Raw genomic sequence first — 13,374 nt, forward strand, 5'->3', positions numbered from 1 at the left:
GAGCGGCACGCCATCAGACAGCGGGAGACGGAGCACTTCAATAGTTCTAACGACGGTCCTTGGGAAGCGGCACGCCATCAGACAGCGGGAGACGGAGCACTTCAATAGTTCTAACGACGGTCCTTGGGAGAGCGGCACGCCATCAGACAGCGGGAGACGGAGCACTTCAATAGTTCTAACGACGGTCCTTGGGAGAGCGGCACGCCATCAGACAGCGGGAGACGGAGCACTTCAATAGTTCTAACGACGGTCTCCTTGGGAGAGCGGCATGCCATCAGACAGCGGGAGACGGAGCACTTCAATAGTTCTAACGACGGTCCTTGGGAGAGCGGCACGCCATCAGACAGCGGGAGACGGAGCACTTCAATAGTTCTAACGACGGTCCTTGGGAGAGCGGCACGCCATCAGATAGCGGGAGACGGAGCACTTCAATAGTTCTAACGACGGTCCTTGGGAGAGCGGCACGCCATCAGACAGCGGGAGACGGAGCACTTCAATAGTTCTAACGACGGTCCTTGGGAGAGCGGCACGCCATCAGACAGCGGGAGACGGAGCACTTCAATAGTTCTAACGACGGTCCTTGGGAGAGCGGCACGCTATCAGATAGCGGGAGACGGAGCACTTCAATAGTTCTAACGACGGTCCTTGGGAGAGTGGCACGCCATCAGACAGCGGGAGACGGAGCACTCCAATAGTTCTAACGACGGTCCTTGGGAGAGCGGCACGCCATCAGACAGCGGGAGACGGAGCACTTCAATAGTTCTAACGACGGTCCTTGGGAGACACAGGTTAGCTCAGTCCCTCACAGTTTAGTCCAACAAACAGCATCGGTGTGTTGTCTGCCTTCTCAGACACCCTGAGACAATCATCAGCCACAACAAGCATGCCTCTGTTTGCCAAATGCATTCTGTGTTCCTCTGTGCTGTTGTTCGTACAGGGTTACAGAGGGTCTCTGTATAGGCGCTGTGTCCATCAATCATACAAACATAGAGGAGAAAAAGCGACCTTCCATTAAACTAGCGCTCCCGTCTCCTTTCTCAACTGACAACACAGCCGTCCCCCCATCCCTCCACCCCTCCACCTTCTCCACCCACCCACCTCTTCACTGACAACACAGCCGTCCCCCCATCCCTCCATCCCTCCACCTTCTCCACCCACCCACCTCTTCACTGACAACACAGCCGTCCCCCCATCCCTCCATCCCTCCACCTTCTCCACCCACCCACCTCTTCACTGACAACACAGCCGTCCCCCCATCCCTCCAACCCTCCACCTTCTCCACCCACCCACCTCTTCACTGACAACACAGCCGTCCCCCATCCCTCCACCTTCTCCACCCACCACCTCTTCACTGACAACACAGCCGTCCCCCATCCCTCCACCCCTCCACCTTCTCCACCCACCCACCTCTTCACTGACAACACAGCCGTCCCCCATCCCTCCACCCCTCCACCTTCTCCACCCACCCACCTCTTCACTGACAACACAGCCGTCCCCCCATCCCTTCACCCCTCCACCTTCTCCACCCACCCACCTCTTCACTGACAACAAAGCCGTCCCCCCATCCCTCCATCCCTCCACCTTCTCCACCCACCACCTCTTCACTGACAACACAGCCGTCCCCCCATCCCTCCACCCCTCCACCTTCTCCACCCACCCACCTCTTCACTGACAACACAGCCGTCCCCCCATCCCTTCACCCCTCCACCTTCTCCACCCACCCACCTCTTCACTGACAACACAGCCGTCCCCCCATCCCTTCACCCCTCCACCTTCTCCACCCACCCACCTCTTCACTGACAACACAGCCGTCCCCCATCCCTTCACCCCTCCACCTTCTCCACCCACCAACCTCTTCACTGACAACACAGCCGTCCCCCATCCCTTCACCCCTCCACCTTCTCCACCCACCACCTCTTCACTGACAACACAGCCGTCCCCCCATCCCTCCACCCCTCCACCTTCTCCACCCACCCACCTCTTCACTGACATCAAACAGAAACCCAGACCTGGTTTCCTAATGCACACGCTATTTTTAACTAAGCGGTTCTAATAAGCTGCTGGGAAGCTGTACATTTTTCATATGCAAAAGCACATCTTTCCTTTGTGAAAACACAGAAACACACTTATTTGGTGATTAGTGACTGACAGAGGGGAGGAAAGGAATTGAATATGCTTGTATCATATGGCATGCCTTTCAAAAAGCAGGAATGCTAATGCGAGGACTCTTCCTGAGCACCACAGGTATGAGTGAATTATTAATCGCTTGGCTCATTTTAATGCTTTTTAAAGTGCTATATTTTGATGTGTTAAAATGTACTTTTAGCCATTTTTCAGGCAGGCATGCATATTATTATTTCTCCCATCAAAGAGGAGCGTCATCCTTTCAAAGAGCACAAACAACTCATTTAAAATAAAAGTTAGAATATCAAAGACCTTTTTACAAAGATGGGTCTGGATTGTTTTCCAGCTTTTAACCTCACTAATGTAAATGAAGACATCAGAACTCTAACCATCCCCCAGGTCCAGGGATGGAGCTGGTCTAGTTAAAATGCCATCTCTCACTCTGCCTGCTAGTCTGTGATGTTGGCTTTCATTACCACAACTCTGTCTATTGGATGGGAGGAGATTACAAGAAATCCCCCTACTCACTTCCATCCTTGTCTGACATCATGAAACAAATAGCTGATCAAAGCTAATTGCTGATAATACTGATTCCCTTTTCTACTTCATAACAGTAAAAACTCAAAGTATAAAAAGACCTTCCATTAACCCACTGGGTTAATGGAAGTGTCCAGAGACCCATGCTGTATTATACTGTTCCACAGTACTCCAGAATACTGTGGGTTAAATGGACAAGCATACTTCATACATGTGGAGCAGTAGGCCACCAGCCAACAGTGTTTAGATGGATATTTACACAGTATCTGTCTCAAAAAGGTGTGTCAACGCTCCACACACCCCACCAAGAACCAATGGGAAAGCACCTCAGGCCTCAACGCTCCACACACCCCACCAAGAACCAATGGGAAAGCACCTCGGGCCTCAACACTCTATGGGCTCTCTTTTAAAACCTCACACAATGGTAAACCTAAGGTGGTAGCGCTATAGGTTCATGGGTGTATCAGAACTATTTTTGCTATTTTCACTCTCACAATTATAGGCACACTTGCTGGCGTTGGTGCGAAAGGCTGGGTTTTGATGAATAAACAAGTTGTGGGTGTCTCGAAGGCTTGGCTCCTCACTGGCCAATCAGAACGTGCTTCCTGGTGAAATATGTGGTTGCTTCAAGTTTTGTATTTACAGTCTTTTATGTATTGCCTTGGAATCAACTCCAATTCCAATGTTAGTCCATTATAGTTTGTTAAATGGCTTACAGAAACGAAATAACAAAATGTAGACCTAACTTTGCTAAATACGTTAACTTGAACCCATTTGCAGTCCACATTGTTTTAAGTAATTGCATGTCTTCAACAGCATTCACACTGATAGAGGAGCTAGGCCTACTGTAAATTACATTATGGCTGAGCATGGACATGCCAAACATTGTCAATAAGCAAGATTCAATTCATTATTGATAAAGCCTAAAAGAGAACAAATAAGTTGAATCAAATTCTAAACAAAACAACAAACTTGTTTTAAATAGGCTCTGTCACACTTACAGGCACCATCACTTCTCCCCGCGGGCATATAATAATAAAACAAGGTGAAAACGGAGGGTTTTATGCACATCCAAAACAGGACCTGCATGGCTATAATGTGGGCCTGCCTACAATGCATAGATAAGAAGTGAATGTCAACTCACTGTTTTACTCCTCTCAAACTTTATATTTTAATAAAGATTTGGTTGATTAAGATTTATTTCCAAGTGGTCTCAGGAGACAAACCCTTTATCTGCAGTCTTGACTACTTCGCAATTGCATAGGGCAGGACAAAAAAAAGCCTAATTGACAGGAGGGTAAGGCCATGAAATAAGGAAAAAACAGAATGTTTTTAATGTTTCTAAAGGCACCAAAAGCACATGAGGCTACTCTTGTTCCGTGTGCATATGGGCTGTGTGCGTCACGGCTGGATAGGCTGTGTTTTAGCTGTCAAAGTTCATGCCATAAGCAACTGCGTTATCACTAAAACCAGCTTTTGGTTGGTCTTAAATATCCCTACCAGCACTGAAATCACAACTTTGGATCATGTTTTTAAGGACACGCCTCAAATATTTCCACCCTGCCCATCTGAGCCCAAGCGAACTGATATAAGAAAGGTAAATTGCCGAACCTGGCGTTAGGGCTGAAAAACGAAAAACAACGGCAGTCGAAAATAGAGCCCTATATAGTATACTGCTATTACTAATGACTATTACTGTAACTATTACTAGATTGTTACCTAACTATTATTACTATAACTTCTAACTAATTCTAACAAGGAAGTTTAGAAAATCCCTGGTCTAGGAGTGCTGTGATTGGATATCCAGGCCAGACTGCCAACAGGGCTTGACACAAACCCTAGCTATGCTCTGACGTGAACATGTGGCCAGGGGAGCCAAGCAGTGGGGGGCAGTCACAAACACTTCCTGTCTGTGAACCTCCTCCTCACACTCATACACCCACACACGTTCAGCCTGGACCTGCTGACCTCAACTAGCAGCAGAAATCAGATAAACCATTTCTAATGCATGCTGATGTAAACTAATCACATTAAAAGTTGATAGGATTCACCCTAAAAACATACAACAAACAATCATGGACTCTCACCAAAACACAGGCCTTTAATCTGCAGGTAACAGTAGGCCTCAGGTTAGAATAGGCCCGAACACTAATGTCTCGCCTCAGCTCAAGCCCCACCTCTCCATGGAACTCAACACCTGCACCTGGCATCTGAAAGCCCATGGAGAGAAATATCCCTATCTGGTAACATTTAACACAGGTGTGTGTTTCTTTCACACACGATCAGTGCAGTGCAGGAGGGAGTCATGTCCGTGATATGGGCACACACACGTGGTCGGCCTTGAATTATGTGCCCAGGCCCCTCTCCATAAAATCCACTGACAACTGACAAAACATGAGTCACCTGACCAGATTAGCTCAATTGACAATTTGGCCTAATTCATCAGATATGATTTTATGAGAATCGACCTGTCTCCCTCCTACAGTAAGAAACAGAAAGGCCTCCTTTAAAAAGAAACACTACAAACTGATTTATGGATTTGTAACAGAGCAATATTAAAGGGACTCTGACATTTGTGTAGAATCTGTATAATTATTTGAGAGAAAAGGCCTTCTGTTGAGAACAAAACAGGTGCAATAGCACATGATCCCTGAGGGCAGTGTTGCCTAAATGTGTGTAGTGTAAATATAGGCCTTACCTGTCCCTTTGGTGAGCTCCTTCTCCCCCCCACCTTCTCTGTCTTTGGTTTGGTCCTCCTGTTCTGTGGTGGTCTCACTGGCAGCCTCCACATCCTCGCTCAGCTCTCCTGAAGGGGGAGGAGAGGATGGGATATGTAAATCAACACGCCATCAGAATTGGTGGAAGCACTTAAAGGGACAGCCGCATTTTTTTTCTATAGGAGCTTACAACAATTACATTCGCTGACACGCAGTTAAAAGGTTACCAGACAAAGAGGGCGGGATCTGCGTTCTGCCCTGTGCTGCTTGATCACCATGAGTGCCTTTTGCCATTTATTTTCATTAAAACAATCAAATTAGTGAAATCATTTTTGTTAATCAAAACAGAGATAGAGGAAATGTATTATATTTTATCATCAATTTTCTCTGCTGTTTCCACACTAATATGAACACATTTAGAAGATAATTACAGTTCATTTGAAAATATAATAATAATAACAATAATAGTAATAACCATCATGATTTTTTTATACAAGCCCCAAAGTTATAGTTCTTCATTTATTCAAGACCATGACACAAATATCTTTATGGCTTCCTCTCTTTAATGTGGACATAAAACTGCAGAAAGCACATGTGGTAGAGACATACCCACATTTTCCAAAGCGGTTTGAAGTATGTAGACAGGAAAAATAATTGTGTGAGGAGCGTGTTTCTAGAGAAAGACCTCTCTCTCTCTCCCTCTCTCTTTCTCTCGCTCCCTCTTTCTCTTTCTCTCCTTCTCTTTCTCACTCACTTTCTCTCTCTCCACATGCATTCACTGTCCCCAGCTGCAGTCTGCTAGGCTACTTACAAATACAGGGCTCATTTCACCTCTACTTCCTCGCTACTGCGAAATAAAAAAATCATAAATATTTAAAACTTTCAGACCGGCAATTCATTAGATTTTTCTACCAAGTCAAATACAGAAATCCCCTGTAATGACCTTAAAAGCCTCAGCTCAATATATCAGCCCATTTAAAAGCATTGAACTCCAAACAATGGATATCTGATAATGCCATCTGTAAGTAACGCAGAGAGGGCAATATGGCAGAAAACTGATAATAAAAAGGGCATCAATCTTCTTTATTTCTCTCCAGTGCCCCCCGAGCAGCCCCTCGGCCTGTTAAGTTTGTTTAAAAGTAGTGTGACTAGCACGCAACGGCATTGATTTGACAACAGTAAACTGGGCCGCAGTCAATAAGGCCTATCAGTTACTACACAAGTCAGCTAATTCTCAGCAAATGTACTTAAATGTTCTTTCGAAAATGCTTCCACTCTCAGGTCTCTACTCTACAGTCTATTGATATATTGACAATGCTACAACAACAGCCACTGAAATATTCTGTTCACATATTCAGCCCTGCAGTCAACACACATCTGATCTGAGCTCACCACTAGACAAGCCACTACGTACACAACTTTTATGGCCTCATATGATCTACTATAGCACTTACACCCCTATACTGTAGTTACCAACTATGTAACCTGGACCAAAACACAGAGCCAAAGTCCCATCAAACTTCACTAGCACAAATAGCATCTAAAAATGGTTTCTGGATAGAACATTTTGAATCAAATCAAAGATGTACATTTCACTACCAGCACAGTATGGTATTATCTCTATTCATTCAATCCGTGAAGTATTTCAAACGTTTCAATCTCCTTCAGTTCTCATGGTAAATAGATATTTCCTGTGTTTCCATATTCACATGTAAATCAAAGAGAAATGAAAGCTATACGACGAGAGACACATGATAGCGTGTGTAAAGTGTTTACACATTTAGATCGGGATGAAATTGTGATGATAATGTGCTATTGGAGTTCTGCTATCCTAATCACTGATGCACCAAGAGAAACACACACACTAAAGACAGCAATAATATATAGCTCAATGATAGCATAGAAATGTGCGATCTTCTCACTGAATTAACAAAAGGTTGGATTTAGAGGCCCGAGAAGTGCTTCTTACTGTAAACTGAAGATACCATACAAGAATGCATCATAATTGCAATAACTATAATTATACCAGGTATGCTAATAACTACAGCATTGAGGAGATTGTCATTGACAAAGCTTTAACTCAACAGAAAACACCTCTGTGTCATGAGGCAAGAGCAATATCCAGGCGTTCCTGACTGTTTCCCAAAGTAAGAAGCCCCTCTCCTCACAACAGAATGATTGGTGTATGGATTATGTTGTTAGACATTACTGCTAGCAGCAGACGGGTATCCTGTGTATAAATGAAGGTATTTAACAGGGATAACTGGCTCCCAGTAAAAAGCACATTTAAGTGATCCCCAGATCCCACTTGCATAAATACATTTTTTCATTATTTTATTATTGACCATGTTTCTATTATGTTTCCAAGGCAACCTGCAAGTTCCGTCCAGCGTAGCCCATCCTGTGCTGGAGAGGCGGTCCTAAACCGTTGCCTGGTAAACCAGAGGAGAGCCGCAGCCGAGCCCCAAAATCCCATCTAACTCCAGCCTGCACAAATCCACACAACTCCCGGAGAATTAGAATACCATACAGCCGCACAAGTGCTCAGATTACAAAATAATCCCCAGGTAAATTGTACACCTTTAAAATGGTCTGCATGTCATTCTGAGCTGTCCTACTCTCACAGTGTGTCTAATTCCACACCTCCACACTTCAACATGATTTTTCAGGAACATTGCATTGATCCACAGTCCAGATTTGAACTCTATTCAACCTAACTGAATACATCAGCTGTCACCTCAGCATTCTCCAGGCGGATCTTTAGTGGGACGTGGCAGAGAGAGCTCCCCCCAGCCTCTGCTGCCTGCCTGCCCCCTCTCGCTCACACTTCTTCATTTTGGTTTTTAATCAAGATGTATGACACTTCCACCACACACCGCACAGTAACCCCCCCATAATGAATGTAGAAATGCAGACATTTAAATCCACGAGCGGCAGTACATCTTTAAGTGGCAAATGACTGTGTCTATTCCTCATCTCATCTCCAACGGTATTACACAATGATTAAAGCCGGATCCAGCCATAATTAATGAAAGGTCACAAGTGGCCTAAGAGTAAGATGCAAATGGAAGAGCCAGTAAAACAGACTCATAGATTAGGACTGGAAATAGACGTGGAGAAACACTCAGAGCTATGGCAATAGGCCATTTCTAACCTCAATCGTTCAAATGTAAAGGACAATAGCCTGGAGGTTGTCGTCTATTGAATTGTCTTCATTAACCCTCCTCATACAGCGATATTAAACTGTTCCGTTAATCTAATCAGGCAAGCTGAATAAACCTCCGCTGCAGACACACAGATTACACCCATAAAAATATCAGCCCTCCACTGCATGTCCACGGAGACAGTCCACAGTCTCTCCATCCTACCAGCTCTCTTTCTGCAGAAGGCATCACAGACACAGCAGCCAGGTGAAATGGTGTGACATGGAGATGAAAAAGACAAACGGAAGCATCCATTTCCCCCTGGCACAAACACACGCTCCCACATACATTTGTGTGCGCACACGCACAACCACAAGCGGCTGCTGCTCTCCATCCCTCGCTCTTCCTCTGCCTGCCTGTAAGTGCAGGGGCTTAAGCAGACCCATAGGTGTCACCCTATACAAGCCGGGGGAGAGCGAGGTACTCACACACATTAATGGGGGGTGGGTGGATGAGGAGAGAGAGAGCAACAGAGACACAGGGAAGGAAAAAGGAGAAAAAAATATGTGGAGATGTACAAAGCAGATGCTCTGCAGGAAGCGGTCAGTGAAGATGAGACGGGGAAGACAGTGCGATAACCTTCAGATGAGGCCGAACAGCCTTCCTTCCCCCAGAAGAACAGTGATTACACTAATACTAATCCCACTGACAGGCACAAACGGACTAATAAATAATGGATGGTAACCACTGCACTTTCCAGTACTCCTTCTGAGACTGAAATAATGATATATATATATATATATGTATATATATATATATATATATATATATATATATATATATATATATAGAGAGAGAGAGACAGTGTACATAGACATCAGCCAGTCAAACTCCTCCTCCATCCTCTGTTGCAGCTGAACACATGCTAAACTAACAGCCATTCTATTAACACATAATCCAAACCTACCTGCTGCAAATGGCTCCAGTGCTCCTCACACACAAGTGAATCCCTGCTCATTCTTTACATGTCTGTCTGTCTCCCTTTCATGCTCAATGGCAGACTCCTCTGCCTGCCCCTGTCTATCCCGTTCTCCTCTCCCCAGTCTTAGAGTACCAGGAGTGGGGTTGAGCTGTGCCTCTCCCTCTCCCCAGTCTTAGAGTACCAGGAGTGGGGTTGAGCTGTGCCTCTCCCTCTCCCCAGTCTTAGAGTACCAGGAGTGGGGTTGAGCTGTGCCTCTCCCTCTCCCCAGTCTTAGAGTACCAGGAGTGGGGTTGAGCTGTGCCTCTCCCTCTCCCCAGTCTTAGAGTAGCAGGAGTGGGGTTGAGCTGTGCCTCTCCCTCTCCCCAGTCTTAGAGTACCAGGAGTGGGGTTGAGCTGTGCCTCTCCCTCTCCCCAGTCTTAGAGTACCAGGAGTGGGGTTGAGCTGTGCCTCTCCCTCTCCCCAGTCTTAGAGTACCAGGAGTGGGGTTGAGCTGTGCCTCTCCCTCTCCCCAGTCTTAGAGTACCAGGAGCGGGGTTGAGCTGTGCCTCTCCCTCTCCCCAGTCTTAGAGTACCAGGAGCGGGGTTGAGCAGTGCTAGTCACTGGTGCTCCTCTGTGGTGTGGAGCTGGCTGTGTGTCGGAGCTCTCATTACTCTCATTATGATTATTGAGGCTGTTGTTATCATTTTAACCAGGTGTCACAGCACTTCAACTGGAAATCAGGGGTGCACTTCCCCCACTTTATCCAGCTCTGGACAGCTTCCTTTTCTTTAATGCCGCGCTGTCGGATAAAAAGCAATCTTATTTCACACCTCACAGACTATCTTTCTCCTCTACCTCTTTCTTTTAAAATCCCCCCTGCTCCCCATCAACCCTTGCACCCCATCCCCATATCAAAGCTGGCCTGACTCCGGACTGGGGGGTGTCAAATGAAAGTGACAGGAGGGTACCATGGGACAATGGGACACAGGCCCCATGCTGGGGGCTTTCATGCATTGTCCGCTCCTCATATCAGCACCTCTCTGCCCCATATGCAAGCCCCCCTCCTCACTCCCTTAAACCACAACACAAGGAAAAACACTACCACCCCTCCCAAAAAGTATCCTTGCCCCAGCCCAGACCCCTCCTCATGCCCTCCCTGATGAGCTAGCTGTCAGAAAACCACGACTGAGTAAAACACGGCCCACTCCCTAACCAGAGAGGAGAGAGGTTAGAGAGGTATGGGCCATCACTTAGTAATAATAGTCAACCACAACATAAGATACAACCACAGTACCACAAAGCAACTACACCGCCATTCAAACAGTCCAACAAACTGCTGATATCAACATAGGATATAAACAAAGTTATATGTAAAAGGGATATACAAAAATATAAGTGATAAATGCAGAATTTGTTATAAAAAAAATACTCAAATGTGTATTTAATAATGTTTCATACTTAGTGGATGTCGACAGGAAACTTCCAAAGTAATTTTAAATACAAGCATAAGACATACAAATGGAAATTAAGCAAGTCAAACATGTGGTGAGGATCGGGTGATTCCCTTGCTACCATAAACACAGTGTCTGACTCAAGCGCTCTGAGACTTTGCGTCACACCAACACACTGCACAAGCTGACCAACTGACTGCCCAACACTCCACTAGCCATAAACACCACAACACACACCACACACATTCAAAGAGGAGTGTCTTGTATTTCTAATGCTCTTTCAGTCTCTCAAACCCCTCTCTCACACACACATACACACACATACATATACGCTCCTCACATTTAGGAAGGAAAGAAGAGTACCTTGGTTTAAAGGGCTGCGGTGTCTCTCTGGCGGTGTGGAACTGAGTTACGTGCTAGATTCCTGACCTGTCTAAGGGAGGACATGACACTCTCTCCCCACTGGCCCTGCCGTGACCTCACCATCTAAATGTGAATGAATACTTTGTGTCTCCATGGGCTGGGGGCAGTGGGGGAGGCACAGGAGGAGCAGGTGGAGGAGGAGGGGTAAAGGGGGTCCGGGGTTAGGGCAGCTAATAGCTAAAAAACTTTAAACAGCAAGTTAATCACGAACAGCAGGGATAGCTCCCACTGCCTTAGAACAATACCAGTGGGCCCCATCCCCTCTCTCTTGCTCCCTCTCTCTCTCTTCCAGCACTCCCCTCTTAACCCCCCTGCCATGCCCGGGCCAACCCCCCTAAGCCTTCCAAGCAACACTTAATTTGATCCCCCTTTCAAAGTCACTGGTCATTTCAGTGGACATTCAGCCCTTATTCAGGTCACCGAGGGTCACACAGAGAAAATTATTTTATCTGTCCGCAACGGCTGCAGCGTCTAATAGGGGGAAATCTAATTTACACATGCCACCGGAATATCCTGTTATTCTAAATAGACATCACTTTGTTTCAATACCTGATGTGACACCGCATCGCAAACATGACATGTGTAATGCAATGGATGCTCTGCATGTCCAATAAGTAGGGAGCTGTAAACATGACATGTCTAATGCAATGGATGCTCTGCATGTCCAATAAGTAGGGAGCTGTAAACAGGACATGTCTAATGCAATGGATGCTCTGCAAGTCCAATAAGTAGGGAGCTGTAAACAGGACATGTCTAATGCAATGGATGCTCTGCATGTCCAATAAGTAGGGAGCTGTAAACAGGACATGTGTAATGCAATGGATGCTCTGCATGTCCAATAAGTAGGGAGCTGTAAACAGGACATGTCTAATGCAATGGATGCTCTGCATGTCCAATAAGTAGGGAGCTGTAAACAGGACATGTCTAATGCAATGGATGCTCTGCATGTCCAATAAGTAGGGAGCTGTAAACAGGACATCAACCGTGTGGAAATAGCTCCTCTCCCTTCAAAATAGAGCTCACATTAAACCACATATGACTATCTAATTGGGCAGTATACTACACACAGCATATGCCAATTTAAAAAATAGCATGAAGTATTTTCCCTTAAGTAATTATCTCATAGGAATTAGTACTATTTAGTAGAATTATTGCTTGTATTATTGATAGTTAGACACATTATAAATACATCTGTGGAGAGTGGTGTTCTATTTCTCTTCTCTTTTGTTTTCGTGGAGGAGAGGAGCGGGGGATGTAGGTTAATGTGCCTGCACAGGGACTGAGCATTCAGGGATCACTCTCTCCAGCTAACCTCTACACACACACGTATACAGACAGAATACACACACGCAAACAGCTCTGACCGGCCATTACGCTGTGTCCTGTATGACGGTAGCCTCGCCTATACACATATTATGGACAAAGGAGGATGCAGACTGTGCTTTTCCCTGGCAGGCGATGGGCTAAAAGCCTGGGCAGGAGGCAAAGACATCACTGGACACACTACTGCTCTCAAGTCTCTCCTCTCCCATGCCTGGGGGAGATCTGTCCTGCACAAAGACAGCATAGACACAAACACTCTCACTCTCCCTGTCACCCACCTCTCACACACACACACACACACACACACACACACACACACACACACACACACACACACACACACACACACACACACACACACACACACACACACACACACACACACACACACACACACACACACACACACACACACACACACACACACAAACTAATCTTCCACCCCTTCCTGTCTTTTAAAATCAACCCGTTTCTTAATGCATCCCTCTTTTCCGTCATCTCACACCACAATAGCTTTGCCTATTTCTAGACTATTGAAGGGGGGTAGCTAAACAGGATCCAGAGGGAGGGGGGATAGGAAAAATGCATCACCGCTGTCATGAAGGGCAATCACATCAACTCTGAAGTATTCACCAGTGGGTCGGAAAATGCGATGGTACAGTTGTGACAGGCGAGTAGCCCCCCCTCACCCCC

The sequence above is a fragment of the Oncorhynchus masou genome, chromosome 1 (genome assembly GCF_036934945.1).
Source record: "Oncorhynchus masou masou isolate Uvic2021 chromosome 1, UVic_Omas_1.1, whole genome shotgun sequence".
Lineage (NCBI taxonomy): Eukaryota > Metazoa > Chordata > Actinopteri > Salmoniformes > Salmonidae > Oncorhynchus > Oncorhynchus masou.